General features: G+C 43.3%; 1 long non-coding RNA gene across 1 annotated transcript in view; it reads left to right on the plus strand.

Annotated features, from left to right (window-relative positions):
• LOC130282573 (uncharacterized) overlaps nt 1-23,525 on the plus strand; it is a 102,475-nt gene extending 78,950 nt beyond the window's left edge. The window contains exons 2-3 of the long non-coding RNA XR_008846455.1: nt 15,509-15,574; nt 23,403-23,525. This is a non-coding gene — a long non-coding RNA (uncharacterized LOC130282573). The remainder of the gene's footprint in view (nt 1-15,508; nt 15,575-23,402) is intronic.
• The last annotated feature ends 379 nt before the right edge of the window (nt 23,526-23,904 follow it).

Raw genomic sequence — 23,904 nt, forward strand, 5'->3', positions numbered from 1 at the left:
GTCATCCCGTAGACCAGCATAACCATGTCATAATGACGCGGGACGCAGGTATGCGTTCCACTGACACAGGGGAGCGGCATGCGCACCTTGGAATCAAGCATCCAGCTATTGTACATAAGGGGTAAGTAAACAATAAACCACAGGGGTCCACAAATAATATGAAGAATCCCACGCATAAGATGAATGTAAGAAACCACAGAGAAACAGCGTGTATAGATAAACAATTAATAAAGCTTTATTGAGAAAAAATTCATAAAAAATATGCATATTAAAAATGAACACCATGGTTCACCAAATATGGAAAACACAAAAGGAGACACAGACAGGACACTGAAGATATGGCGGTGTGCGCTCAATCAGCTGCGGTATTGTATTAGTATAACAGTACATAAATAATAAAGTGCATAGCAAAGATGTGAATAATTAAGGTGCTGCTATGTTGCAAGTGATACAACAAATAAACAACATAAAATCAAGACAAAGTGCATTTCATAATTACCAAGTGGTACAGAAGAGCGAAACCACACCGCCAAAACCCGACGTTTCGCCACGGAGGCTTCTTCCGGGGTGTGGTCAATGATAGTCCGTCCCTTCTTAAATATACATTGCGATCCAATCACAACCCAAGCCATTTACCTTGTGACTACAGCGTCACCAATAGATAATATGTGTATACCGGAAGTCTTGCAGAGACTCATGGAGGCGTGCACCTACGGGGAGGAGCCCTGGGTACGCCCAGTAGGAGGAACCCAGCAGGGCTGAACAATAGTGGGCGTAATAAAGATGCACCTTCATGTCGGACTCACACATCGCATATCCATTAGTAGGCGCGACGTGTGAGCCCGCAAATTAACAACAGATCGGACCCAATTCTAAGACAGTAAGGCCAATCAGAAAACCCCCAATCAACGGTCATGAGTGTGCCCACGTGGTATCGGCGTTCCACGTGTGTGGAGGCTGATATAAACAAAACCCACGTGGTGCAGGGACGAGAAGCCCGGCACCACGTAGGCTTCCATAACTCAGCGGCCAAGATGCGGGGGGGGGGGGGGGGTTGGGAGAATGGTGCCCGCCCCGGGGGCGTGGTCATAGCCTGAGCATCCTATCGGAGTCACCTAGTGTTTGAAGGGTAAGTAATACTCGAAAGGGCTAAAGGATACCAGGTTGTCATGAGAAATAATACCTGCATCACGGACATACCAATATAATATATGATATCACAGGGTGCAGTTATGTGTATCTAAGAGCCATATCCACGGTGCGAACAATCGGCGGTGGGATGAAATCCCATCACCGACAGTCGCACCATAGAATACAGCGAAAACGCATTGTGTGTATAGGGCTGTAAAAAAAAAAAAAAAAGAAAAAAATTATTGGAAGAATAATGTGTGAAAGAAGGTGAATGAGATGTAAATGAGGAGTGGCCAACAATGTGGAAATGTGAATTAACCTGTGTGCGGTCTGGAACAAGGTAACATTGGAGAAATATCTAGCTAGAGGAATGATCCCAAGGGGACTTCGGGTACAGGTGTTCCCATCCTTCCCAATCGAAGATGAGGAATTCATCAAGCAATGGGAAAATGCATGCAGTGCATGCTCTAAAATCTTTTTGGAATTACTAGTTGGTCTGAACACCAAGACATTGACTGTGGTGGAGACAGAAATAGAGTCCATTCTAACAAAGATACGGAATGACTGTACCCCTGACACGCTGGGTGTATTTAACTCAGAGTTGGATTCCTGGTTTAAGGAATGGGAGGGGAAGATTGAAGCCACCAAAACAAGGAAGTTCCAGCGAGATCTTAATGATTTTCAGTCCAATAGGGTCTATCGGTGGCGTCAAAATCAGCCTACCCTTACACGGTCATCATCTATGTCATCAATCTCATCAATAGGGGGCGCATCAGTCGCTTCCTCCAATATATCGAACCACCAACGCAATAGAGGTGGTAGACGAAGGAATGATCATCACCAAGAACCTACAGTAAGGAGGAATACTCAACAACAAACCAATGGAGGAGCTGGACAAAATACCCGAAAGGTAATTAATTTATCTGACATTGCACTAACTCCAGCTCAACAACAGGTTTTGGAACTGAGTTTATCTATCTGTCCTGAGGCAAACTTTGATTTGTTTTCCACAGTGAAGGACATGCAACTTTTCTTTTTTTTTTTTTTTTTTTACAGCCCTATACACACAATGCGTTTTCGCTGTATTCTATGGTGCGACTGTCGGTGATGGGATTTTATCCCACCGCCGATTGTTCGCACCGTGGATATGGCTCTTAGATACACATAACTGCACCCTGTGATATCTTTTTATATTGGTATGTCCGTGATGCAGGTATTATTTCTCATGACAACCTGGTGTCCTTTAGCCCTTTCGAGTAATACTTACCCTTCAAACACTAGGTGACTCCGATAGGATGCTCAGCCTATGACCACGCCCCTGGGGCGGGCACCATCCCCCCCCCCCCCGCATCTTGGCCCCTGAGTTATGGAAGCCTACGTAGTGCCGGGCTTCTCGTCCCTGCACCACGTGGGTTTTGTTTATATCAGCCTCCACACACGTGGAACGCCGATACCACGTGGACACACTCATGACCGTTGATTGGGGGTTTTCTGATTGGCCTTACTGTCTTAGAATTGGGTCCGATCTGTTGTTAATTTTCGGGCTCACACGTCGTGCCTACTAATGGATATGCTATGTGCGAGTCCGACATGAAGGTGTATCTTTATTACGCCCACTATTGTTCAGCCCTGCTGGGTTCCTCCTACTGGGCGTATGCAGGGCTCCTCCCCGCAGGTGCACGCCTCCATGAGTCTCTGTAAGACTTCCGGTATACACATATTATCTATTGGTGACGCTGTAGTCACAAGGTAAATGGCTTGGGTTGTGATTGGATCGCAATGTATATTTAAGAAGGGTCGGACTATCACTGACCACACCCCGGAAGAAGCCTCCGTGGCGAAACGTCGGGTTTTGGCGGTGTGGTTTCACTCCTCTGTACCACTTGGTAATTATGAAATGCACTTTGTCTTGATTTTATGTTGTTTATTTGTTGTATCACTTGTAACATAGCAGCACCTTAATTATTCACATCTTTGCTATGCACTTTATTATTTATATATTGTTATACTAATACAATACCACAGCTGACTGAGCGCCCACCACCATATCTTCAGTGTCCTGTCTGTGTCTCCTTTTATGTTTTCCATATTTGGTGAACCATGGTGTTCATTTTCAATATGCATATTTTTATGAATTTTTTCTCAATAAAGCTTTATTAATTGTTTATCTATACACGCTGTTTCTCTGTGGTTTTTATAAGGGGTAAGTAGTAGGAAAAGTGCCATACTGTGCTTCTTATTGCAACCATCCCTAAAAGTGCCTGAGTATTAAAGTTCTGCTTGTGCTATATTTCAATCATAATTATGTGTACAAAATACCTTGCAATAATAATTTCTACTGTGACAAAGTGCAATTAAAAATTTTATATAAAATTCATGATTATTTGTACTACGTTACAATGCAATTTCAGTTGTTCAGTATAACAAAAAAATATAAATAAAGCAACTGTGCATAATTCATAGTTGTATACATAACAGTACAGTGTCATTACTATGCCTTTAACCTAGTGCAATTTCATCAATTAACATTATCCAATAACTATTCCAAAGAATAATAAAAATTATATTAAGAAAGTATGTGTACGCACACACACACACACACACACACACACATATATATATATATATATATATATATATATATATATATATATGTAAATATATGTATATATATATATATATATATATATATATATGTGTGTATATATACATATACTTAGGTACATGGACATTCATACATATATAATATATGTGTAGATATGTGCTACCCATCACAACAACCAAAATAAAAATAAAAACACCCTAAATTCCATAATCCCCCCATACAGTGAAGAAAGTTGTGTGGTGAACAGGAAGGATGGAAAGAACGTGTATGTAGTAAAGGATGGGGGAAGGGGAGGGCAACCTGCCACCCTCTTCTCCTGATGATGCCCTTTCTGCATTCGGCTCCCAACTGCGATCGGCTTCATCATCATCGAGGTGTGCTTGCATGTCACTGATATCCTACTCAGGTTCCTCAACAGTGTATATGATTCAGTAGCCTGAACGCTCCCAACACCACCTACCACACCACTCTACTCATCACTACTTGCCTGCTGAGCGAAGGAAGCAGGGGATGTCTAAACCTCCTCTTTGCTGGGATGTAGCTGCTGACTGTCCAGTAGTAGATCATCTTGACTAAAAAGTGTAGCTGAACCCACAGCATAGGATACTTCAATGGGGGAGGGAACAGCATAGGACAGAGGCAATTGGAGAACAGGGACTGCTCCCGGGCCATGCCAACTGATGGTTGTGTCACCGACTGTTGACTGGGGGTGTCAGATGTCACTTGTGAGGAAGTGGATGACCAAATTAAGCAGTCAATGACAGCAGATGGGTTGCTGGTCGAGAAATGACCACTAGCTGATACCAGGAGATCAGGCCTCTTGCTGTGACTCCTGCAGCCACTCACCCCTAGTCTGCTGCGACCTCTACCTGCATCTGATGAATTTAGGCATCTGCCACTCCTCTGTGTATGTCCTTGCACTTCTCTGCCTGACATACTTAGTGCGTATATGAGGGGAGTACAATATGCTCCTCTACGCTTAGAACAGTATTTGTCTAGAACAGAAGCGGGTATGTACTTTTGGCTGGCCTTTCACAGTAACTAGGCCCTTAGGATTTTAACAGAAACAAAATTGTACACCATGTAAATGTACTTATGTTGTATGCACTTATGAGGGGAGTGCAATACGCTCAACTATGCATAAAACTGTATTTGTCTAGAACAGCAGCAGGTGTGTACTTTTGGCTGGCCTTTCACAGTAACTATGCCCTTAGGACTATAACAGGAACAAAAAGGTACACCACTGAGATGTACGTACATGGTATGCACTTATGAGGAGAGTACAACACGCTCCATTACACTTAAAACAGTATTTATCTACAACAGCAGCAGGTGTGTACTTTTAGATGGCCTTTCACAGTAACTAGGCTCTTAGGACTATAACAGGAACAAAATGGTACACCACTTAGATGTACATACATTGTATGCATGTATGAGGGGAGTACAATGTGTTCCACTATGCTTAAAACAGTATTTGTCTACAACAACAGCAGGTGTGTACTTTTGGCTGGCCTTTCACAGTAACTAGGCCATTTAGACATTAACAGGAACAAAATGATACACCACTTAGATGTACGTACGTGGTATGCACTTATGAGGGGAGTATACTGCACTCCACTATGCTTAAAACAGTATTGGTCTGTAACAGCAGCAGGTGTGTACTTTTGGCTGGCCTTTCACAGTAACTAGGCCCTTAAGACTTTAACAGGAACAAAATGGTACACCACCTATGTACGTACAGGTTAAAATTAATAGACGACAATACACTCCGCTACTCAACCAGTATTAGGCACTAGTAGCAGGTGATTATAACTTTTAGTGCCCTGCTCACCCTAACTGGCTGGCTACTATTAGCTTTTCAGTTGTTGTACACACCAGTGCTGCAGCACACAGTCGCTGTGTACTACACCCAAAATTGAACTTTCTCTCTCAATCTCTCTCCCTTCCCTATCAGTGCTTCTAGGTTGGATTTGGGCTTGAGGTGAATCGCTGATGTAATACACCCACAATTGCACTTTCTCTCTCAATCTCTCTCCCTTCCCTATCAGTGCTTCTATGCTGGATTTGGGCTTGGGGAGAATTGCAGCTGTAAAAATGCTTTTCTGTGCAAGACACACAATGCTCGCTGTCCCTCTCTCTCTGCAATAGAATGCTGATGTGACTGGCCACAAGATGGCTGCCGATTATAAAGGGCTGTGATATCACAGGTGTGGCTGGCTGCTGATAGGCTGCACGCTGCATGTGATTCAGGGTCATCCCGCCTACCTGCCTTGCCGCCTTCCCAGCGTTCCCTGCACCATGTCCTGACATGTGGAGCTGCCATTTTTGGTGCGGTAACTTATGAGAGCTCTACAATATGCCCCGCTTAAAACTTTATAAGGATACAGAAACAAGTATGTAGCTTTGGCTGGCCTCTCACAGTAACTAGGCCAAAATTAGTTTTTCAGGAAAAAAAACGTACACCACCTATGTACGCACAGGTTACACTTATAAGAGGACAATAAGCTCTGCTACACATCCTGCATTAGGCACTGTAATCAGGTGACTATGGATTTTCGTGCTCACCCTAATTGGCGTCTGTAAGCTTTACAGTTGTTGTACAACCAACTGCAGCAGTACAGAATCGCTGTGTAGCAGAGCCCAGTACAGTACTATTAGGCCCTAATAGCAGGTGACAATGGCTTTTACTGTTCTGCCTGACTGGCCTCTTTAATATTTTGAGTTGCTGTTCACCTCACTGCAGCAGTGGAGTATCTGTGTATTACACCCAAAAGTGTACTTTCTCTCTCTCTGTGTCAGTGCTTTTATGCAGTGATTTGGACTTTTGGTAAATCACTGCTGTAAAGCTGTTTTTCTGTGCAATGCACACAGTGCTCTATCTCTCCCTGCAATGAAACACTCTCTCTGAAATAAAAGGCTGAAGTGACTGGCCACAAGATTGCTGCTGATTATATAGGGCTGTGACATCACAGGGATGGCTGGCTGCTGATAGGCTGCATGTGATATGGGGTCATCCCGCCAACCCGCCTTGCCACCTTCCCAAAGTTCCTTGCCCCATATCCTCAAATGTGGATGAGCCATTTTAGATGCCCTGGAGCCTGCACCACACTAAATGGAGTTTAATTAAGCGATTTATACAATCGAATTGCGACGATATTCGGATTTGTTGCAAAGCAAATTTCTCCTGAAATTCGTAACAAATTCGCATTTGTGAGATTCCATTTGCTCATCCCTAGATTTGAGTGATTTGCCTATATTTGCACAGCCTCACCAGGTAAGCATGTTTCTTGACTTTTTATCCATCACCTCTCCCGTTGCTAGTGGATTCCACACACCTATGTTTCTTTTTAAAAGGAAGATTCTGGAAACTTCCTTGTCACCAAGACCTACTGTCACAGAAGGGGGTATGACATCCTCATTTGACCAAATTGCAACTAACATTGTGGAAGATGAATTAATTTCTCTCTCCTGGAAAGTTCTCAGATGAAGTTTTGCTGGCTTTGTCTCAAACACTGAAGCCTTCTACCAGAAGAACCTATAACAAGGTTGGAAGGTTTTTCGCTCCTCCCTGTTTTTATTCTCAACATCCTTCTATAGCTGTAATCTTACAATTACTTCAAGAGGGCTTGAATAAAGGATTAAAATACAACACTCTTAAAGTGCATTTTTCAGCCATCAATACTTACCTGTCAGGAAAATTCTCCAATAAACAATTCGATTTGGCTGATTTGCCAAATTTTGTGAAAAAATTTCAGTTCGATCCCAAATTATTTGCAGTGAATTGCTATTAAAAACAGCTATTTCTGGCCTACAGAGAGCCTCAATAGGTGTGTAGAACATAATATATGTAAAAAAGGAATAAGTCCGGCAACTCCCCGTTCATATGCTGACTGCTGCGAGGCTCAAATCATATTCATGAGACGGAGATCTCTGTGGGAAACTCAGGAGGCGATTAACCGGTTGATTTTGTGCAAAAGCACTTCATCCATGAATATGATTTGAGCCTCGCAGCAGTCAGCGTATGAACGGTGAGTTGCCGGACTTATTCCTTTTTTACATATATTATGTGAACTACTTACCTGTGTCCAGGCACCACCGTAACGCATGGAGCCAGTTTTTATAATATATTGCCACTATCATGTGTATTAGAAACATTGACTATTTATGAATTCTCTTTGATATTTTCATATATATTTTTTGCACTCTATATACCGTTAGGTGCCACCCCTCTTTTCTTTGTGTATTAATTATATAGGTGTGTAGAACACTTTGCCTTGCTGTAACACGCATAGGTTGTGTGCACAGTTAGTAAAATAATACTGTTATTCAGTACGACATGCAGATAAGAGGTGTCGCTATTAGAATCAGTGTCACAGAGAAGCACAATGACAGAGCCTGGAGGTGGAATAATTATGAAGAGACCATATAGTGGCTGAATGACACAGCATGGAGGTGGTGACAGCATGGGAACTGAATGACACACCCTGGAGTTGGTGGCAGCATGAGGAGACCACATAGTGGCTGAATGACACAGCCTGGAGTTGGGGGCAGCATTTTGTGGCTTAATGACACAGCCTGGAGTTTGTGGCAGCATGAGGAGAACATATAGTGACTGAATTTCATAGCCTGGAGGTGGCGGAAGCATGAGGAGACCATATAGTGGCTGAATGACCCAGCGTGGAGATGGCGGCAGCATGAGGAGACCATATAGTGGCTGAATGAAACAGCCTGGAGGTGGCGGCTGCATCAAGAGAAAATATAGTGGCTGAATGACACAGCCTGGAGTTGTGGCAGCATGAGGATAACATATAGTGGCTGAATGACACAGCCTGAAGGTGGCAGAAGCATGAGGAGACCATATAGTGGCCGAATGACACAGCGTGGAGGTGGCGGCAGCATAAGGAGACCATATGGTGACTGAATGACACAGCCTGAAGTTGGTAGCAGCATGAGGAGACTACATAGTGGCTGAATGACAATGTGAAGGTGGTGGCAGCATGAGAACATGCAGTCAGGTCCATAAATATTGGGACATAGACACAATTCTAAAATTTTTTGCTTTATACACCACCACAATGGATTTGAAATGAAACTAACAAGATGTGCTTTAACTCCAGACTGTCAGCTTTAATTTGAGGGTATTTACATTAAATTAGGTGAACGGTGTAGGAGTTACAACCGTTTGCATATGTGCATCCCACTTGCTAAGGGACCAAAAGTAATGGGACAATTGGCTTCTCAGCTGTTCCATGTCCAGGTGTGTGTTATTCCCTCATTATCCCAATTACAATGAGCAGATAAAAGGTCCAGAGTTAATTTCAAGTGTGCTATTTGCATTTGGAATATTTTGCTGTCAACTCTCAAGATGAGATCCAAGGAGCTGTCACTATCAGTGAAGCAAGCCATCATCAGGCTGAAAAAACAAAATAAAGCCATCAGAGAGATAGCGGAAACATTAAGAGTGGCCAAAACAACTTTTTGGAACATTCTTTAAAAAGAGGAACAAATGAGGGAATAATACACACCTGGACATGGAACAGCTGAGAAGCCAATTGTCCCATTACTTTTGGTCCCTTACAGTCTTGAGTTAAAGGGGTATTCCAGGATTTTTTTTATTTGACTATGCTACAGGGGCTGTGAAGTTAGTGTCGTTCATAATATAGTGTCTGTACCTGTGTGTGTCTGTACCTGTGTTTTCTCACAATTCTTCTGTGATTTTAACCCCAATATTTATTTTTACCAGCATACAAAATGACTTTTGTCTCAGATTTTTCCCAGGTTGCAATGCAACTGAGACCTAACTCACTAGTCAGCTGTTGACAGGGAGCCTGTCTGCTTCAATCGGTGGAGGGATTAATCTGCAACTAATGCAACAGCTGTAGGCACCCTGATTGAAAACCACAGGTCTTTTGTTTCAATGGATGGGGTGGCTGATGTGTGAGAGGGAGGGAAATTGCATTTTGGGATTTGTAGTAAAAAAAAAAAACATAAGTTAAACAGGAAATACAAGTTCACAAAAAGTTAGCCACAGTGTTATGGTAATCTCACAGCATAGCCATTTAGCGCCAAGACAAGCGCAGATCCTTCCTAAGCATGTCCATTACTGCCAGGTATGTACTAAAATCCCCTTATGGTGGATAACCCCTTTAAAGCACATCTTGTTTGTTTCATTTCAAATCCATTGTGGTGGTGTATGGAGCTAAAAAAATTTGAATTGTGTCGATGTCCCAATATTTATGGACCTGACTGTCTGTTTAGCACTATCCATATTTATGAAGTGTTGGTGTGGCACCATGGTCAATCTACTCTAATGCATCAGGCATTGGTGGGTGGAAATCCTGGCTGATCCATGCCTGATTCATCTTCACAAAGGTCAGTCTCTCCACAATTTTCATGGACAGACGAGTTCTCCTTGGGGTTACTATGGCCCCTGTTGCACTAAACACCCACTCTGCCGGCACACTACTGGCTGGGGAGGACAGCTTTTCCAGGGCAAACTCTGCTAGTTGCAGCCCCAAATCAAGTTTGGCTGCCCATAAGTACAGCGGATCTTCAAGGTGTGTTGGCATGGTCATGTCAAGGTATGCCACCACCTGCTGGTTCAGGTCCTGTTCCAGGTCTACCTGCTGCTGATGAGTTGCTGCACTATGCAAGTGAAGAAAGCTACTCATCAACGACTGTAGACTCAGGCTGCTGGTGATGGAGATGGTACTGCTCCTGCCACCCCACCCCTCCTCAGCAGTCATGGCAGTGGAAGGTGAGTACAGAGGGCCCCCAGAGTAAGACCTGCGAGAGGATGGACAATGGTGCAGATAGGATTCAGTCAACTGACTACGTAGGATGTCTCTGTAGTAGGTCAGTTTGTCCTCCCTCTCAGTGGGTGTAAAAAAGGCCCCCATTTTGTGCCGGTAGCGAGGGTCCAAAGTGGAGAGCCAGAAGTCATCCCGCTGCTGAATGGTGACAATTGGGTGGTCACTACGCAAGCAAGTGAGCACGCATCGTGCCATTTGCACAAGTGACTCGGAAGGATTCCCTGCCTCCATCTCCACTGCCTACTTCCATGCTGTGTCTGGGTCTTCTGTCTCACCTTCCTCATAACCCTCTAGCTCCTCTAGCTGCTCCTTCTCCTCCTCTCCTGCCGGATGACTAGAAAATCCACCCTTCTTGCAAAACTTAGCTGTGCTCAACTGTGCCCCTCCCCTTCCTCCTCCTCCAATTCAGCCCCCACAGGGCTCATGTGGCCTTGAGATGTAGGCACCACATCTCTAGTGCCCTGACCAGCCATTGTTTCCCACACGTGTTGTTGTAGATGAAGCAGTGGAATAACATTGTTCATCCCATGATACTTCTGTGGGAACAGCATAGGACATAGGCAATGGGAGGTCGGGAATTGCTCCCGGGCCATGCCAACTGAAGGTTGTGTCTTAGGAACCCACCGACTGTTGACTGGGGGTGTCAGATGTCACTTGTGATGAAGTGGATGACTGTGTTAATGAATCGATGATGGCAGATGGGTTGCTGGTCTAGACACGACCGCTAGCTGATACTAGGAGCTCAGGCCTCTAGCTGCCACTCGCCCCTAGTCTGTGGCGAACTTTGCCTGATGAATTTCGGCCTCTGCCACTCCTCTGTGCACGTCCTGGCACTTCTCTGCCTGACATACTTAGTGCGTATATGAGAGGAGGACAGTGAGCTCCACTATGCTTAAAACAGTGTTTGTCAAGAACAGCAGCAGGTGTGTATTTTTGGCTTGCCACTCACAGTATCTAGGCCCTTAAGACTTTAACAGGAACAAGATAGTACACCACTTAGATGTACATGTGTGGTATGCACTTATGAGGGGAGGACAATGCACTCCACTACACTTAAAACAGTATATGTCTACAACACCAGCAGGTGTGTACTTTTGGCTGGCCTTTCACAGTATCTAATGTCATATATGTATTGGCCTGTGTTCAAACACAGCTATTGGATTGCTTGTGTGTGAACAGTTTTATGTTCCCTGGCCAGGGAATAGTTAATGCTTCTGGCTTTTTCAGCCAATAGCTCCTAGGGTGTGTCTAGATAAGGAATAGTTCAGCATAGCCTCAGGGCTGGTTATTGACTTCCTTATATCCTGACTTGCTAAGATGCTGGACATGCTGCATGGAGCTCTTGGTGAAACACTCTTTGAGCTTTTATCTACTATCTCTGTCTTAGCATTCACTTTGTATTTTCTGGTTTTAGACACGGTTAGGTGGCATGCTTATAGTAGATTTTCATCTGCATTTGTTTAGTCAGTTTTAGGATTTTGTATATCTTTTCTGCTATGTGTCTGTTCACACTGTGTTTTCTCTTTTATCCGTTCTTATGAAGTTCTGTGTTTTATATTTCTGTTTTCCTACTGGGCCAGCATCCTGTCAACACTGGTGAGTGTGCTGCTGGCCAGTAGACTATTTGGATTTATTATTATGGCTACTCCTTTAGTGGAGTGTCCAGTTTGTGTGTCCAGTGTGAACACTGTCCTATATTAGATCCCTGTTAACGCTCCATGGGGACTCCTTGTTTACTGGAGGTGTTTGGAGGGATTGCTTTTCATGTCTTGTGAACAGTGTTCTTTATTATATCCTGTGTATTTAGCTATAGACCCTGTTTACCTGTCCGCGGGGACTCAGAGGGTATTGTTATTCTTGCATGTACTGGAGGTGTTCTGAAGGGATTGCGATTATTCCTGTCTTGTGTTCAGTGTGAACAGTGTTCTATAAATATATCCTGTGTATCTAGGCATCCCTGTTACCTGTCCATGGGGAATCATGCTATATTACTGTCTGTTCCTAAAGTCTGTTGACTCATCCGTTTTCCTGTCTGGTGTTTTGAACTCTTTGTTTATTAGTTCTTGATTTCAGATCTTTGGAGTTCTGCTCATGACCGCTTATCTATAGTGTCCTCTGTTCATGACCACTCTGACCTCTGTTCATGTCTGCTGATATAGTGTCCTCTGTACTAACTCTCTGATCTGTATCCTCTGAACTTTATACTGTAGAGTTTTATGTTCCTGTTATGTTTCTGGTTTGTGACCGACTATCTTTTAGTATGTGTTTTTATTAGGCCCCTGCACTTTAGTTCAGGGATGGTCCGGCACCCAGTTGTCGATCCACCAGTTAGGGTGGATGGGCAAGTAGAAAGGCAAAGCGGTTTTAGGGTCAGTTTAGGGCTCACTCTCCCTATCCCCTGATCGGTCCCTGACATCTAGGCCCTTAAGACTTTAACAAGAACAAAATAGTACACTCCTTAGATGTACATATGTGGTATGCTCCACTACGCTTGAAACAGTATTTGTCTACAACACCATCAGGTGTGTACTTTTGGCTGGCCTAGGCCTTTAAGACTTTAACAGGAACAGCATTGTAACGCCTGCGCTCCGACTTGACACTCCGGGCCGTGAGCGCTCTTTGTTCATGTCTCCCTAGTCGGCAGGGCTGAAATTCACATTGCCCCCATGCGAATCCCAGCCCATCACTTACCTCCTGCCTCTCCATGTCCTCGCAGCCCAGGCGTGCATGCCCGCGCCCCGGAACTCTCACTCTTAAAGGGCCAGAACTCATTTAATCAAGTGTCTACATCTGCACCCTGGTCCTTAAATATCAGCTCCTCCCTTGGTTCCCTGATGGAATTTTAGTTGTCTATTGCCATAGTGACACAAGTCCTGTGTCTCTGTTACTGTGTTCCTGTTCCTTGCTACCTTACCTGACCCTGCACCTGTGCCACCTGCCCTGACCTACTGCCATCTTGTTACGTCCTGCCAGTCTCCTTCTGTGCCATGCCACCTCCCAGCTACCTGTGTTGATGAGTCTTTCCAGGGGTAGCAACCTGGGTTCTGCCTGCTGCAGCAAGACCTTTCCGCTTTGCGGTGGGCTCTGGTGAAAACCAGCATCGCCTTAGATTCTGCTCCCTGGCACAGCTCACATCATCATCCAGAGGATCCACCACCTGCCGTGTCCCATTACAAAAATAGTACACCATTGTGATGTACGTATGTGATATGCACTTATGAGGGGAGGACAATGCGCTCCACTATGCTTAAAACAGTATTTGTCTACAACACCAGCAGGTGTGTACTTTTACCTGGCCTTTCACAGTATCTAGGCTCTTAAGCCTTTAACAGGAACAAAATAGTACACCACTGAGATGTACATATGTGGTATGCACTTATGAAGGGAGGACAATGAGCTCCATCACGCTTAAAACAGTATTTGTGTACTACACCCAAAATTTCACTTTCTCTCTCAATCTCACTCCCTTCCATATCAGTGCTTCTAGGCTGGATTTGGGCTTGAGGTGAAAAAGCTTTTCTGTGCAACACACTGCTCTCTGTCCCTCTCTGTAATAGAACGCTGACGTGACTGGGAGGTGAATCGCTGCTGTAAAAATGCTTTTCGGTGCAACACACACTGCTCTCTGTCCCTCTCTCTGTACAACAGAACACTGATGCGACTGGGAGGTGAATCGCTGCTGGGAAAATGCTTTTCTGTGTAACACACACTGCTGTCTGTCCCTCTCTCTCTCTGCAATAAAAGGCTGAAGTGACTGGCCACAGGATGGATGCTGATTATATAGGGCTGTGACATCACAGAGGTGGCTGGCTGCTGATTCATGCTAACCATATGATTCAGGGTCATCCCACCTACCCTTGTTCCTGCCTTCCCAGGATTCCTTGCCCCATGTCCTCACATGTGGATCGGCCATTTTAGATGCCCTGGAGCCTGGACCGCACTAAATGGAGTTTAATGAAGCGAATTGTGGCAATATTCACATTCATTGCGAAACAAATTTTTCCTGAAATTGTAGCAAATTCGGATTCATCAGATTTGATTCGCTCATCCCTGATCCTCTTGTAAGAATTTTTTTTAGAACAGTCTGGAATATTTGCCCTGGGGTTCACCAGCCATTGCCTTCCTGGAATTTACAGTTCATCCTATCTCGGATCTCCATTTGAACCTTTGGATGACACAGACATCAAGTGGTTATCATAGAAAACTTTCTTTCTTGTTGCCATCTGCTTAGCTCGTAGTGTCTGTGAGCTACAGACCCTATCTGTGCGAGAACCATGCTTGAGAGACTTGGGGGACAGCTTGTTTCTTAGAACTATTAAGGGGTTTCTGCCAAAAATTGCATCTTCTGTTAACATCAATCAAGAGATCATTCTGCCAACCTTTCCTCTGGATCAGGGTCAGTCCCTGTCTACCGTAAATGTCTGCAGAGAAGTTCTTTTTTAATGTTGAACGTTCTGCTGTATTCAGAAAATCAGAGCATCTATTTCTCCAATTTCAAGGTCTTTGCAGAGTTCTGAAAGACACTAAAAATAGCTTTTCCAGATGGATTACTGGAGTAATATCTTTTTGCTATTAACTAGATGGTCTTCAGCCCCCTCTCAACATCAAAGCTTATTCAACCAGAGCCACGGCAACTTTGTGGGCAGAGTTCAGATAAGTACCTCTACAGGAGATCTGCAGGGCTGCAACATGGGCCACCTCATCTACCTTCATCAAGCACTATGGCTTGGACACTTCTGGTAGCTCAGCCTTTGGCAAGTGGGTCATGGAAAGAACTGTTTCTTCTACCCCCCCCCCCTTTAATTTGTATTGGTCCGAAGGCAGCACAGATTACCCTCCCATTAAAATCTGTTATTACTGCATACTAACTCAGTGTGTGTCTGTTTATTGGATCGTTTTATAGGATGTTTGATTGATTGATTAAGATCAATTGCTGATTGTCTCTTCTGGTTATATCTAGGGGAAGGGAACATTAACCCATACTGATCTGTGCTGCCTTCGGACCTCCAGGAAATGGAAATTTCAGGTAAGCTAATTTAAAGCTGTATACAGCCCCATTGCTAATTCCCCCTGTGTAATGAAGGTGGTGGCTGGTATACAGAGCTTCTCTGCCTCCCTACTCTCTGCTCCCATGTGCCTGTCCACTTTATCATCACATGAAAGAAGGGCAGGCATATCAAAGCAGAATGGGACAAAGACAGGGAAGCTCAAAATACCAGTCACGCCTTCATTGCGTATGTGGGATTACCAATGGTGCTGTATATAGCTTGAATCTCTAGAACTGGACCATACATCCAGGTGAGATATATATATATATATATATATATATATATATATATATATATATATATTATTTTTTTTTTCCCTAACAAATGTCACATTTACTTTAAGCCCTTAAGGACTTTTTCAGTTTTTTTTTCTGTTTTCTTGTTTTTATCTTTATTTTGTAGGTCCATACAATTAAAATGATACCCTACTTACATAGGTTTGAATTTGTCGCCATTGACCGTGCAGTTTAAAGGGTACCTCTCATCAAATAAACTTTTGATATATTTTAGATTAATGAATGTTGAATAACTTTCCAATAGCATGTTAATGAAAAATATGCTTCTTCTATTGTATTTTTCACGATCAGTCCTGTCAACAAGCATTTCTGACTCATGCTGGAGTCCTAAACACTTAGAGCTGCCAGCCTGCTTTGTTCACAGCCAAACAGGCTGTGAACAAAGCAGGCTGGCAGCTCTGAGTGTTCTCCTTTGTGAACAAAGCAGACTGGCAGCTCGTAGTGTTTAGGACTCCAGCATGAGTCTGAAATGCTTGTGGCCAGGACTGGTAGGGAGACCCCTAGTGGTCATTTCTTCAAAGTGGAAAATTAAATAGAAAGAAGCATATTTTTTAATAACATGCAATTGTAAAGTTATTCTGCATACATTAATCTATAATATATCAAAAGTTTTTTTGATGAGAGGTACCCTTTAATTAACCCCTTAACGCAAAACGACAGGTATACCCGTCGGCTGCTGAAGTGCGTTCGCACAGAGCGATGGGTATACCGGTCGTTCACATAATTGCAGCTGCTGCTGCATCCCGGGGGCTGAACTTTTCCCCTCCGGTTGTCTCCGGCAGGTGAGAAGTTCGGCTTAACCCCTTCACGTTGAACGCCGCATTTATACGGTGGATAACGGGATAACTTTGCGCATTCCGACGTATAAAGGCGGCGTTCATTAAGTGCACACTCCCGCGGCGCTGATCGGGTTAATTAGCTTAAGTCCCGGGGTGTCCGCGGGAGACCACTCCCGCCCGACACCTCGGGATCCCATTTGATTAACCCGATCAGCGATCGGGTGTGCAGATGCAGCAAAGGGGGGGGTGTGGCGGTTGCGCTGCAATCCGGAGGTCCAGCAGCAGCGATGCTGCCGGACCTCCGCCCACATGTGGAAGTCCGGGGAGAACGGGACACAGCAGGGTGAGAGGGAAGGGGAAGTCGTTGCTTACCCGGTGGCAGCTCCGGATGAGTGGGGATCCGGCAGGCTGCAGAGGGATCTGACTGGCCGGTGAGTGGTCGACGGTGGCCCTCAAGGCCATGCAAAACTGCAACTCCCAGCATGTCCAGACAGTCTGGGCATGCTGGGAGTTGTAGTTCTGAAAGATCTGGAGGACCCCTGTTGGGAGACCACTGTGTAGTGGTCGCCAAACTGTGATCCTCCAGATGTTGCAAAACTTCAACTTCCAGCATGCCCAGACAGCCAATGCCTGTCTGGGCTGGCGGGAGTTGTAGTTTGGTCTCCAAACTGTAGTCCTCCAGCTGTTGCAAAACTACAATTCACAGCATGCCCAGACAGCCAATTGCTGGTAGTTTTACAACATCTGAAGGGCCACAGTTTTGAGATCACTGTGCAGTGGTCTCTAAACTGTAGCCCTCCAGATGTTGCAAAACTGCAAATCCCAGCATGCCCAAACAGCTGTCTCGGCATGCTGGGAGTTGTAGTTGTGTACCTCCAGTTGTTGCATAACTACATCTGCCAGCATGCCCTTTGGCGATCAGTACATGCTGGGAGTTGTAGTTTTGCAACAGCTGGATGCACCCTGGTTGGAACATACTGAATTAGGTAACAGAACCTAATTGAAGGTTTTCCAACCAGTGTGCCTCCAGCTGTTGCAAAAGTACAACTCTCAGCATGCACGGTCTGTCAGTACATGCTGGGAGTTGTAGTTTTGCAACAGCTGGAGGTTTGCCCCCCATGTGAACGTACAGGGTACATTCCCACAGGCAGGTTTACAGTAAGTTTCCTGCTTCAAGTTTGAGCTGCGGCAAATTTTCTGCCGCAGCGCAAACTCCTAGCGGGAAACTCACTGTAAACCTGTCAGTGCGAACATACCCTAAAAACACCACACTGCACTACACTAACACATAATAAAGGGTAAAACACTATATATACATCCCCTTACACTGTCACCCCCCCTCAATAAAAAAAAAACGTATCATACGGCAGTGTTTCTAAAACAGAGCCTCCAGCTGTTGCAAAACAACAACTCCCAGCATTTCTGGACAACCACTGACTGTCCAGGCAAGCTGGGAGTTTAGCAGCAGCTGGAGGCACCCTGTTTGGGAATCACTGGCATAGAATACCCCTATGTCCACCCCTATGCAGTCCCTATTTTAGTCCTCAAATGTGCATGGTGCTCTCTCACTTCGGAGCCCTGTCGTATTTCAAGGAAACAGTTTAGGGCCACATATGGGGTATTTCTGTACTCAGGAGAAATCGCGTTCCAAATTTTGGGGTGATTTTTCTCCTTTTACCCCTTATGAAAAGGAAAAGTTGGGGTGTACATCAGCCGCTTAGTGTAAATTTTTTTTTTTTTTTACACTAACATGCTGGTGTTGCCCCATACATTTTATTTTCACAAGAGGTAAAAGGAAAAAAAAGACCCCTAAAATTTGTAACGCAATTTCTCCTGAGTATGGAAATACCCCATATGTGGATGTAAAATGCTCTGCGGACGCACAACAAGGCTCACTAGTGAGAGCGCACCATGTACATTTGATGTCTAAATTGGTGATTTGCACAGGGGTGGCTGATTTTACAGCGGTTCTGATATAAATGCAAAAAAATGAATACCCACATGTTACCCCATTTTGGAAACTACACCCCTCACGGAATGTAACAAGGGATATAGTGAGCCTGAACACCCCACAGGTGTCTGACGAATTTTCGTTAAAGTTGGATGGGAAAATGAAGAAAAAAATGTTTTCACTAAAATGCTGGTGTTACCCTAAATTTTTCATTTTCACAAGGGAAAATAGGAAAAAAGCCCCCCAAAATTTGTAATCCCATATGAGGATGTAAAGTGCTCTGCGGGTGCACTACAATGCTCAGAAGAGAAGGAGCGCCATTGGGCTTTTGGCGAAAATTTTGGTCCGGAATTGAAGGCCACGTGTGTTAACAAAGCCCCCATGGTGCCAGAACAATGGACATGTGACCCCATTTTGGAAACTACTCCCCTCACGTAATGTAATAAGGGGTGCAGTAAGCATTTATGCCCCAGAGGTGTCTGTCAGATTTTTGAAACAGTGGTCCGTGAAAATGAAAAATAACATTTTTCATTTGCACAGCCCACTGTTCCAAGGATCTGTCAAACGCCAGTGAGGTGTAAATGCTCACTGCACCCCTTATTAAATTCTTTGGGGGATGTAGTTTCCAAAATGGGGTCACATGTGGGGAGGTCCACTGTTCTGGCCCCACGGGGGGCTTTGTAAACGCACATGGCCCCCGACTTCTATTCCAACCAAATTCTCTCTCCTTAATCTCCATGGTGCTCCTTCTCTTCTGAGCATTGTAGTGCACCAGCAGAGCACTTGACGTCCACAAGGTGTATTTCCATACTCAGAAGAAATGGGGTTACAAATTTTGGGGGGCATTTTCTCCTATTATCCCTTGTAGAAATGTAAAATTGGGGAAAAAACAGCATTTTAGTGAGAAAAAGAAATTCATTTACACATCCAACTTTAACTAAAAGTCGTCAAACACCTCTGGGGTGTTAAGGCTCACTGGACCCCTTGTTACGTTCCCTGAGGGGTGTAGTTTCCAAAATAGTATGCCATGTGGGGTTTTTCTTGCTGTTCTGGCACCATAGTGGCTTCCTAAATGTGACATGCCCCCAAAAACCATTTCAGCAAAATTTTGCTTTCCAAAAGCCAAATGTGACTCCTTCTCTCCTGAGCATTTTAGCGCGCCAGCAGAGCACTTGACGTCCACACTTGGGGTATTTCCATACTCAGAAGAAATGGGGTTACAAATTTTGGGGGGCATTTTCTTCTAATACCCCTTGTAGATATGTAAAATTTGGGGAAAAACTGCATTTTAGTGAGAAAAAAATAATAATTTACACGTCCAACTTTAACAAAAAAGTCGTCAAACACCTGTGAGGTGTTAAGGCTCACTGTACCCCTTGTTAAGTTCCTTGAGGGGTGTAGTTTACAAAATAGTATGCCATGTGGGGGTTTTCTTGCTGTTCTGGCACCATAGGGGCTTCTTAAATGTGAAATGCCCCCCAAAAACCATTTCAGAAAAACTCACTCTCCAAAATCCTATTGTGGCTCCTTCCTTTCTGAGCCCTCTAGTGCACCCATAGAGCACATTACATCCACATATTAGGTATTTCCTTACTCAAGAGAAATTGGGTTACAAATTTTAGGAAGATTTTCTCCTTTTACCCCTTGTAAAAATTCAAAAACTGGGTCTACAAGAACATGCAAGTGTAAAAAATGAAGATTTTGAATTTTCTCCTTCACTTTGCTGCTATTCCTCTGAAACACCTAAAGGGTTAACACACTTACTAAACATCATTTGAATACTTTGAGGGGTGCAGTTTTTATTATGGGGTAATTTGTGGGGTATTTCTAATATGAAGGCCCCTCAAATCCACTTCAAAACTAAACTGGTCCCTGAAAAATTCTGATTTTGAAAATTTTGTGAAAAATTGGAAAATTGCTGGTATAGTTTGAAGCCCTCTGATGTCTTCCAAAAGTAAAAACATGTCAACTTTATGATGCGATCATAAAGTAGACATATTGTATATGTGAATCAATATATAATTTATTTGGGATGTCCATTTTCCTTATAAGCAGAGAGTTTCAAAGTAAAAAAAAACAACTAAATTTTAAATGTTTTCATCAAATTTTGGAATTTTTCACCAAGAAATGATGCAAGTATCGACATAATGTTACCACTAACATAAAGTAGAATATGTAATGAAAAACAATCTCGGAATCAGAATGAAAGGTAAAGCATCCCAGAGTTATTAATGCTTAAAGTGACAGTGGCCAGATTTATTAAAAAAAAAGGCCTGTGTCCTTAAGGTGAAAATGAGCTGTGTCCTTAAGGGGTTATAGATATATTTTTTAAAATTTGAACATTTCCACACGCGGTGGTACCACATATGTTTATTTTTATTTACACTGTTTGTTTTTTTTAAATGGGAAAAGGGGGGGGGGGGTGATTCAAACTTTTATTAGGGAAGGGGTTAAATGATCTATATTTACTTTTTTTTCACTTTTTTTTTTGCAATGTTATAGTTCCCATAGGGTGCTATAACACTGCGCACACTGATCTTTAACATTTATCAATGGTTTCTCATATGAAACCATTGATCAATGATTCTGCCGCTTGACTGCTCATGCCTAGATCTCAGGCACTGAGCAGTCATTCGGCAATCAGACAGCGAGGAGGAAGGAAGGGGACCCTTATGCTGTCATACAGCTGTTCGGGATTTCGCTGCGGCGATCCCGAACCGCCCCCTGAGCTAACCGGCAACATTTAAGTTTCACTTTAGACGCGGCGATCAACTTTGAACGCCACGTCTAAAGGAATGATAGTGCGCGGCACCGCGATCATTACCGCATGCTATTAGCCACGGGTCCCAGCCATTGTTAGAGGCCGATATGGCCCCGTGTTATAGAACGGGAGCGGACTCAGGTATGCCCTAAGTCCTTAAAGAGTTAAGGGTCTATTCACACGTACAGTATTCTGGGCAGATTTGATGTGCAGATTTGATGCGCAGGATTTGAAGCTGTGTTGTTATTTAGTTTACATTGAAATCTGCAGCAGAAAATCCTGCGCATCAAATCTGCAGATCAAATCTGCACAGAATACTGTACAGGTGAATAGGCCATAAGGGAACTCTTCTTGGTTACAAAAACTTTAGTTGAAGCTGCACATTCAATATCATGTCAATGGTATCTCTAAGCGATATATTCAGTAGGGAGTGAAACAGAGATTAGAAAGTAGCAGTATTTGAGGTTTCTTATAAGACAGCAATTTAAGTGTGTACTTCTACAAAATACTTCACTCTATATGGGATCTTTTCATTTGCTGACAGAACAAATCAAAATCAATGCAGATTTTGGAAACATTTTGTACTTGTGTTCTTGTGTCTCACTACATTGACTCAATGAACTTTAAAGAACAGCAGAAGACATTTATCATTGTTGAATTGGAAAAGTGAGTTTAGAAGTGATTTTTGTTGTGCTTTGGTTTTGCTTAAGTTTGACACATTCATCCTACTATCCGGGGGTTGATAAATTTGGCACACATAAGCAAAAAACAATAAATCATTTCAGAACACTGTTTTGTATGATCCTTCCTCTCCCCTGTGGCTTTTCTGCACAAAAAGTCACAGTTGCGACTTTTTGTGTGACTTTAAAAGTGCTCTCCAAAGTTTTGTGAGCCAGGTCTGACTTGACTTAGGTTTCCAACTTTTTATGCCTTTGTGCAACATTCGAACTTTGCGATCTCCTGAACGGGACCCCGGCTGCATGTGTCGTCTACCGGTAGATACCACATCCTCCATTCATTTCCATGGGAGTACCGGAGATGCCCGAGTGCTGTACTCAAGTTTTTTTGGTGCTCCTGTAGAAATTAATGGAGCTTGTGCCGTCTGCAGGACACGCTCCTCACTGAGCACCAGGTCCTGTTCTGGAGATCAGCTACTTATCCACTATACTGTGGATCTGGGATCAGTTAGTTTTAACTGGTGTTCTCCTTTAAGTCCCTGTTGGAAGGACAAGAAGAGGATGAGAAGGTTTAAGCAGAGCTCTTTTTTCCCTTTGTTTGGCAAGTCCAGCATGTCCTGAAACCTCTGACGCTGTGCCTGAGGACAGAGCAGTGGGGTTTAGGCAGTGGTATGTTCCATCATAAATGTAATAACCATTAGAATCAGCAATTAAGTTTTTCTAGGACCTAAATAATTGACTCTCATCTTCACTATTGTGTGTCTGCAGTATTTGAATGCATGGATGGTGAGAATTAAATGGTTTGTCAAAGTACACAGTTCCAGCAGCATGGAGATAGCTCCTTTGCTATTCAAGATAGTAATCAGAGCCCCACAGCAACCCATGTTTAAGTTGCGCTCAGTGTAAAAAGTTTAAACAAATGACAGATAAATCCAATAAAGCAGTAGATTCCTGGCACTCAAAGAACTTTATTAGCACTTCATAGCAAGTAACAGATACAAGACATTACGTGTGTTAAATACTGGCCCACGACCAATGACCATTGGATTTCACTTCAATTGACACTTTTTCAGGGCCACAACAAATGCTTGACAGCTTCATGCGATATCCAATGCACAATATTGCGGCAACATCAGCGCCTCAAAGGCGCAAGTGGAGCGCCTTTGAAGACAACACCTTCTAAATAACTGTGTACAAACTGTGAGCTTAGAGTAAATACAAGTAGATAACGGAATGGTTCTACTCCCCCACTGCCATATTTATTTAACAACCACACAATCATATATTTTGTTTTGTAATAGATTATTATTTCACTGTTCTTTATACTGAATTTTTATTATAGGTAATGCCAGATAAAGATACAAAAATGTGCTCAAGAAATGTGGATGGCATTTTATGAATTTGACAGCCTTATAAATAAAATATCTGGGAAAAAGTCTACTATCTACATACCATGAAGAATAAAAGAACTGAAATGAGTCTGCTATTTGTATCAATTGGAATCTCACAACATGTCTATTATCTTGCTGTAGATATCTACAGTAGTAGTAGTAGTAACAAAATTAGTTTGAGAGTTTGCTGTATGACATTTTTACAGCATTACTTTTCCAAGAGTTTGGCTTCCATCTTGTCACCAAAGATAACTAATGTAACAGATGTTTTAAAACAAAGTGACATTGCCCAGCCAGAGATATTATTGCTTCTTATAATTGTCCTGGGAATTGCTAAATTAATTTGGATATTAGATAGCGGTAATATTGAGATAATGATAACCAGTGAAACATAATAATACTCACTAAAATGTTACCTATTCATTTTCAAGTCTAGGATGCTTTTAGATATTA

This window comes from Hyla sarda, chromosome 7, assembly GCF_029499605.1.
Source record: "Hyla sarda isolate aHylSar1 chromosome 7, aHylSar1.hap1, whole genome shotgun sequence".
In the NCBI taxonomy this organism is placed as follows: Eukaryota; Metazoa; Chordata; class Amphibia; order Anura; family Hylidae; genus Hyla; species Hyla sarda.